Genomic DNA, 8,329 nt, shown 5'->3' on the forward strand with positions numbered 1-8,329 from the left:
AACAGCATCACACTGTTGACTCATATTTAGCTTGTGGTCCACGATAACCCCTAGATCCCATTCTGCCATATTCCTTCCTAGATAATCTCTTCCCATTCTGTATGTGTGAAACTGATTGTTCCTTCCTAAGTGGAGCACTTTGCATTTGTCTTTATTAAACTTCATCCGGTTTACCTCAGACCATTTCTCCAATTTGTCCAGATCATTTTGAATTATGACCCTGTCCTCCAAAGCAGTTGCAATCCCTCCCAGTTTGGTATCGTCTGCAAACTTAATAAGCATACTTTCTATGCCAACATCTAAGTCGTTGATGAAGATATTGAACAGAGCCGGTCCCAAAACAGACCCCTGCGGAACCCCACTTGTTATACCTTTCCAGCAGGATTGGGAGCCATTAATAACTACTCTCTGAGTACGGTTATCCAGCCAGTTATACACCCACTTTATAGTAGCCCCATCTAAATTGTATTTGCCTAGTTTATCGATAAGAATATCATGTGAGACCGTATCAAATGCCTCACTAAAGTCTAGGTATACCACATCCACTGCTTCTCCCTAATCCATAAGGCTCGTTATCCTATCAAAGAAAGCTATCAGATTGGTTTGACATGATTTGTTCTTTACAAATCCATGCTGGCTATTCCCTATCACCTTACCACCTTCCAAGTGTTTGCAGATGATTTCCTTAATTACTTGCTCCATTATCTTCCTGTGGCACCTTTATAGACTAACAGACGTACTGGAGCATGAGCTTTCATGGGTGAACACCCACTTTGTCGGATGCATGTAGTGGAAATTTCCAGGGGCAGGTATATATATGCAAGCAAGAAGCAGGCTAGAGATAACGAGGTTAGTTCAATCAGGGAGGATGAGGCTCTCTTCTAGCATGCTGCTTTGGGCTTTAAGTATAAATTGTCAAAGCCCGAGGCAATATAGACACCACCTCCAAAAATCCAGTAAATTTAATTTACTCCTCCCATTGGCTATAAGGTTCCTGCTGCACTGATAAAGCATTTCCAGGACTATAGTTGTTACTCTTGTCAGTTATTCAGAGGAAGTGCTACCTCCACAAAAGTCAGTTGAGCACAACAAGAACTAATGGCCCAACTAGTTCAAAACACATCTTGGAACTTTCAGCCCAACAAAATCTATGCCAAATCTTTGAAGCTTTGTCTTTAACATTCCTGTTAAAGATTCCTAAATTTCTACTGTCTGAGAAAGTTCCAGCAGGCACACTAGAACTGCTCTGAGGAAAGTATGTAAGCAGCATTCTCCTTTTTGGATAGGTGGTTCTTAAGGCACCTGATTTAGGAATGAACATTTTTCATACCTCCATTTCTATGCTTGCACAACTCTAGGTGGCACTATGCCAAAACAGTCATTTATACATAAGGTAGAAGGCTTTGCATATTTTTCTGGCCCACAGCTGAAGAATGTTCTTATAAACAAAACTAATACAGATAGTACTTTCTCCTCCATCTTTCTTCCTTGTAGCCATCTGAAGAAAGTTACAATTCAGCCAGGTTCCTGGGAAAACATACAATGTATGTCTAAAACAATTGAGGAAATCACAGCTGCAAACATAGTGCTAGTGAAATAAAGTTTAGTATTGGATTTGTGAACCCAATACAGGATGGGTTAAACTAGGTTTTTGCTATTAGACTTGATATTAGGCAACTCATGCCAAATTCCATGAATGTTAAAAATGGAAGACTATTTGCACAATGACACGTTTCTGTCCATGAGAAGATATTTTCATTTACTGAAGAATGAGGAGGCAGAGCTTTTTGTTTTGGCAAAGTAGCCATTAACCACTTGAGTAACCCAGAAGTGTTTGGCCAGAAGTCAGCTAGCACTTTGAATGGATGGGACTATTACAAAATAAATAAAAAGACACTGGGTGAAATGATACTTGACCTTGTGATATTTTTACATTCGTTTCCCGGGGAGGAGGGGGAAAGGGAGAGGAAAGAGTGCAAAGAATCTCTTCTAGTCAGTGCCCCTGCAGAAACTGGGCACAACCAGGGGCGGCTCCAGACCCCAGCACGCCAAGCGCGTGCTTGGGGCGGCATGCCGTGGGGGGGCACTCTGCCGGTCCCTGGGAGGGCGGCAGGCAGGGCTCCGGTGGACCTCCCGTAGGTGTGCCAGCGGACCCTCCGCAGGCACGCCTGCGGGAGGTCCACCAGAGCCGCGGGACCGGCGACTGGCAGAGCGCCCCCTGCGGCATGTCGCCCTGCTTGGGGCGGCAAAATGTCTAGAGCTGCCCCTGGGCACAACGATAGCCCTAGATCTCCAGATTTAAAATTGGGTGTGAGTCATGTGAAAGCAATAGGTACAATATTATAAAATGTTAATTTGACAGATTTTGAAAACTACATATTCTAGATGAACGTAACACATGCCTACAAGAAAGCAGCATCAAAAACTGAATACCAGGTTTTCAGAGTTCTGATATCATGTACAGAATTCACCAGTAAGCAATTAACGCTCTTTGCAGGTCCATTTTGTATTTATAACCCAACGAATTTTCACTTAATTCTACATTTCAGTGTTTCACCAAAGTTAAAAGACAAAGTTTCAAACATTACAGGCAGAGGATAATTGCACATTTAAGTTGCACACCCCACTCAAACCAGAGATACCAGATAAACGGCTGAGTTAAGTTGCTGTGAATGCCCCAATACTGCAGCATGGTGGAATTCAAACCCTACTTCTTTTTGCTAGTTATGTTTTAATATTAGCTGTAGCTAGCAGAGTTTAAAGCTGTTTAGAACAGTCCTACTGAATAATATTCTAGTGCAGGAGGAATCTGTGTATTACAGTTTATAGTTCATAGCTGAAAATAGGATATTGTGGTTTAACTCAAATATTTAGACATTACTTAAGCTTACTATTATGGGTTTGAAATAAAGTCTTGTAATGTTATGACTGGAACCACATTCATATTTCCAGAAATTTTTAGACTCATCCATGCAAATAGCTCCCAAAGCATAAAGTTACTTTACAAACTAATATGTGCAGGAAGTCTCGTTGATGAGGATAAATGAGGAATTTATCTTTTATGAGGATAAATTCAACAGTGCGTTTGCAACACATTTCTAGTGTGTTGCCTCTTCCAACCCAGATTACTGGTGTCTAGCCCCATTAATGACTGCCTGTATCTTAAGTAAATTTTTCACTTCTTAACTTTTCATTGCTTTAAATTACATCATTAATCCTATTAGACCCAGATCTTGACCTATCTTGAAATTGTTATTCTCTGTTTTAAAATGTCCTCCAAACACATGCATTAAAAAAAAAATTCTATGTGCTCTTTCCAAGAACTTAAATAGCTAACATCTATCAAAATCCTGAACAACCAAAATTCTCACAGAAATCAAGAGAAGTTTTGGGTCTACAAGCAAACCAAATGAGATCTCCATCTCTATTCATTTTACTTGATAGAGGACGTCAGAGAGAGGGGGGGAAATGGCAAGTTTGCCATTACCAACAAACATTAACAACTTCGAAGCCTTAGCACATACCTCATGATCATCTACTGTTGATCAAAAGACTTGAGTCAGATTTTTAATTTTCTATGAATATTTTAGAATTGTTTTTGGTATTTGTCAAGTATTTCACACGAGGGTAATTTTATATTCCCAAAGACAAAAGATATTTCAGCTAAATTGCTGTATTTTGATATATGATTCATATTTTTACAGGAGCAGAATTTAATTTTTCTTCTTTTGCATTTGTAGGGTATAATTTAAAAGCACTGGATGTATGTATTCTACTCAAAGAATAACTGTTATCCTAGATTTCAACAGTCAAATTACTTGAGGTTCAAAAGTAATTTCTTCAAATAATATTTCATAGGGAGATAAGTCTTGAGGATTACGCATCCCCTCCACAATAAATAATAAACATGATTTTCAGATGTGCTAAAGACAAGCAGTTCAAATTTACTTCTGTGGGAGCTGTAGGTGCTCAGTGCTTCTGAAAATCAGACTAATTCATCCCAGTCTAGAAGCACCTAATTGGACTAAGAAATACTGTACTTACATTGGATCACGCCACCTGTAGGCAGTGATGTGGCAATAAAGTGATGTTTCTTGGCAAATACAGTCACACAGAAGAACATTTAAGCTATGCAACAGCGCATAGGATTTGACTTCACTCAAGTACTTTGATAATTTAAAATGAAGAACTCCCATTTGAATTCCCTGCCAAATAGCTCTCATTCATACTTTTCTCTCTCAGGCTATGTCTACACTACACCATCGTCGGCATAACTTATATTGCTCAGTGGTGTGCATAACCCCCCACCCCCTCCGAGAGACATAAGTTACACCAACATAAGCACTCGTGTGCACAGCGCTGTGTAGACAGGAGAGCTTCTTTTATGATGTCGATGGGAGAGCTCTCTCCCATCGGAATAGACCATCTTCACCAAATGAGCTGCAGTGGCACAGCTGCATCGGTACAGCAGCACCGCTGAGCGTGTAGACATCTCTTTTTCTGTGAGTATGACGTTATAATGAAAATATTATTAAATCAAGGAAAAAGGAAAATGAGAAAAACAGAAACTGTGCTTTTATCAAGGGCCACATACTCAAACAGTATCAGAGGGGTAGCCGTGTTAGCCTGGATCTGTAAAAAGCGACAAAGAGTCCTATGGCATCTTATAGACTAACAGATGTATTGGAGCATAAGCTTTTGTGGGTGAATACCCACTTCGTCGCGTCTAATGAAGTGGGTATTCACCCATGAAAGCTCATGCTCCAATACATCTGTTAGTCTATAAGGTGCCACAGGACTCTTTGTTGGTTTATACTCAAACAGAACCAACCAACCAATATATTCCAAAGACTGCTTTGTAATCAGATATAATCAGATGTAACCTGTAATTAGTCCACCTGATCCTGCAAATGGGCTCATATATCCTACCACTTTGTCAAAGTGTAATGACCTGAACCAGAGGTTCTCAAACTGGTGGGGGGGCAGGCCCCCCTGGGAGGAGCCCAGAATGTATTCGGGGGAGGGGAGGGCATGAGAAGCTTTAGGAAAAAAACCTTACACAGCAATGAATAACTAGTAAAGCTGATTCCTCCAGACATACCAGATCCTCAGATGGTGCTGTGCATTTGACTTTAGATGGTGCTGTGCATTATGATGGATTTCTGTGAAGCTTGCATAGCATTAGACAAAGCTGTTGCCATCTGTATGTGAATCCGTTTGCTATGACGTGGCGTGCACATTTAATTGTAGGCATCGACCATAATCATAGTTTTGGTTTTGCTTTTATTATAATAGATCATTGGCTCTGTTTGAATCAATGCCTCACTGGTTTTAATATTTAGTGAGAGTTGTATGTTGATTTCTTTTTAATCGGTATATGTGCTTGTGTGGTGGTGGGGGGAGGGCATGAATTACTACAGACACAAAGAAGGGGGAAGGGCGCGATCGAATAGTTTGAGAACCACTGACCTAAACAAACCAACACACAAACCAAAAGCAAACAGATAATCCATCATTCATTTTCCTGTGACACAACCACCTGAAAATACAGTTGGGCTAAATATGTATTATTTCAACTTGTATAGGCTAAGGACCTTATTCTGGGAATGCTTACTCCTGAGCAGAGCACCTTCTACAGTAGGCAGTCCCACTTAGCAGTACTCACAGCAGTAGGCACTGCGCTCATTAGGAAATGTTTACAATGACTAGGTCCTAACGAAAAAAAAAAAACAGAATCCCCTGGGTTTTTAATTTTAGTTATAAGATAGATGGACACGCGCCCCCCAAAACATATACTATCCCTAAAAATAACATTATTGTTAGAAGAACCTGCTCTCATACATTAAATCCAACAGTTGCATTTCATTATCTTTTTGAATCACCATTTAAACAACAAAAGTATACAGCTTTATTGCAACATTTGCATTCATGGGGAAGAGATTTAACATGACTGGGCTATGAAGGGTTTTAGTCTCCATTTTACCTTTTTTTCCCTTTACCTCTCTTTTAGGAGATAAGAGGGACATCAGGTGAAGTATAAGACTTATTTAATAAATAATGACTTACAGTAAGTATTTAACTATGATAGGTATTTATAGGGCCCCTATCACCATAGTATTTGAGTGCCTTTTAATTTTTGCATGTATTTATCCTCACAACACCCCAGTGAGGTAGGGAAGTGCTATTATACCAGTTTCACAGATAAAGAATTGAGCAAGAGAGACTGAGTTACTTGCTTAAGGTCCCTGGCAGAGCAGGGAACTGAATCCATAACTGATCCATTTTGTATACACTTTGAGGAACAATAGGTCAATTATCTTCTCACAAAATGCAAGTCAATTGTTACTCACTCAATTTGCAGCCTTCTTTTTTCCTAATGCAAGTCACTGGAGAAAAATATTCTATATTGTGACGGAGTCTCACAATTTCAAAACACTGAGCAGTGACCCTAAACAATCATGACAAAGTCAGAATATAATAGGGCACAAAAGGTACTGCAGCACCAGGAGCAATTAATATTATATTCCTTAAGAAACTAATAAAAGAATGGACATACTGGATCAGATCAATAATCCATCTAGCTCATTATCCTATCGTCAGACAGTGGCCAGTGATAGTTCCACTTTGAAAACTGACCATTTATGCCCAGCCTTTGTTTCCTGTTTTTTAACTAGTTACTGATCCATGAGAGGACCTTCCCTCTTGCCCTATGACTGCTTAGTTTGCTTAAGAGCCTTTGGTGAGGGACCCTTTCTGAAAGTCCAAGCACACCATATCAGATGTGGGAATCTCCCTCACATCTTCTGCAGCAAACCTATCTCTGCAACATATAGGCCAACACTTCTAATATGGGAGCCTAAAGTTGTGCCTATAAATCTATATTTTGGCATGTAAGCGTGGCCTGGTTTACAAAAGTGTTCAGTACCTACAGGTCCCATTGAAGTCAATGCAAGTTCAGAGCCCTCACCATCTTCTAAGAATAGGCCTTTAAATTACCCATCATCAGTTCTTATATACATACATTTGAAATTTCAGTTAACGGGACTATTACCCCAATGAAATATTATCCAAATACCAGAGACCTAAGACAAAAATAAAGAAAGAACAGGGGAAAGACAGGAGATAGGTACAGGTTACAGAAGAAAAGGGGTCACTGAGAGAAGCAGCATTCTTTTTATCATTACCAAACAAAGGCGCCTAGAATGCTGTGCTTATAATAATTATTCCTTTCCCAGAAGCCAAACCTGACTAAAACCTGAGTAATTAGACATTATATGGGTGAAGGATAGTGATAAGCTTGGAGAGGCTAGATCCATCCCATCATCAGGAGTAAGACTGCAGAGCAACCACCCTGGGGTTACTAGTCCAACCTTCTTCTAGCCTTCTGTATCACTAGCCTATTCGGGAGCAAGTGTGGAGACCCCGTTCATAATGCACATGAAGTGCAGAGGTCTCACTGCATTGCTGCTCAGTCAGCAGCCCATTATCCTTCTCAGTCCCACCACAGGGTTTAAGTGGTGTGGGAGCCTGACACCGGCCTACCATCACACCAAGATGATTTTGACCAGAGCACATGCTCAGCCATGAGCCTACATAAGCACCTACAGCTCTGAAAATATGCCCACTCCTCCTCACACAGATATTTGTGAGTTTAAGCACCTTCTCATACCATAGTTACTGTGTAGAAAGGAACACATTATAGACTCCCCCTCTGACCGTAACCTGACAGAAGGTTGAACTGTACTGACTGTTCCCACACAGTGTTCTGGAACCTCAGACGCATCACACAAATCAGGGTGTAAACTGATGCTCCCTTGGGCTTACATGAGGAGAAAAACAAAGATATATTCCAGCTATTTGCCAGCAGGACCTTGTCTTTTAAGGTAGAACACATTAAAATCTTAATGACTAAATCCAGCCCACCGTATTGGTGCAGAGCAATAGCATGTACATTCAACATCAGAGTCTGGTGATGAAAACTCCAGCCACCAGCAGAAAACTTTCCACTGCCCCAATTATTTCTGAAGTTTTTTCACTATTTTGCTAAAATAATGTATTTCCACTGAGAGCCCAAACCACATCCTCGTGTCAGCTTTTGGATCGAGTGTCAGACCATCTCTACCAGGTCAGGGCTCTTACTTAATACAGTTCCAAGTCCTTTGTACTTTTAGGCTTCCTGAACTAGGGGGCACAACTTCAGAAAAATTGTTACCTGCATTGTTTCAGCATTTGCATTAATTACCCTCCACTGACGTGAATTCCTGCAGGACACACCTGTGAGCTCATCCATTGAGCCAGGAATATAATTACTAAAAAGCCCATAAGATAC

General features: G+C 40.4%; 1 long non-coding RNA gene across 1 annotated transcript; it reads right to left on the reverse strand.

Moving 5' to 3' along the window:
* Positions 1–1,473: 1,473 nt before the first annotated feature.
* LOC120372117 lies at positions 1,474–7,710 on the reverse strand. The gene is made up of 3 exons (XR_005584739.1): positions 7,670–7,710; positions 6,351–6,448; positions 1,474–1,527 (listed from the first exon to the last, which is right to left on the reverse strand). It is a non-coding gene; the product is annotated as an uncharacterized LOC120372117 (long non-coding RNA).
* Between the last annotated feature and the right edge of the window lie 619 nt (positions 7,711–8,329).

Source organism: Mauremys reevesii, linkage group 9 (assembly GCF_016161935.1).
Source record: "Mauremys reevesii isolate NIE-2019 linkage group 9, ASM1616193v1, whole genome shotgun sequence".
Classification (NCBI taxonomy): domain Eukaryota; kingdom Metazoa; phylum Chordata; order Testudines; family Geoemydidae; genus Mauremys; species Mauremys reevesii.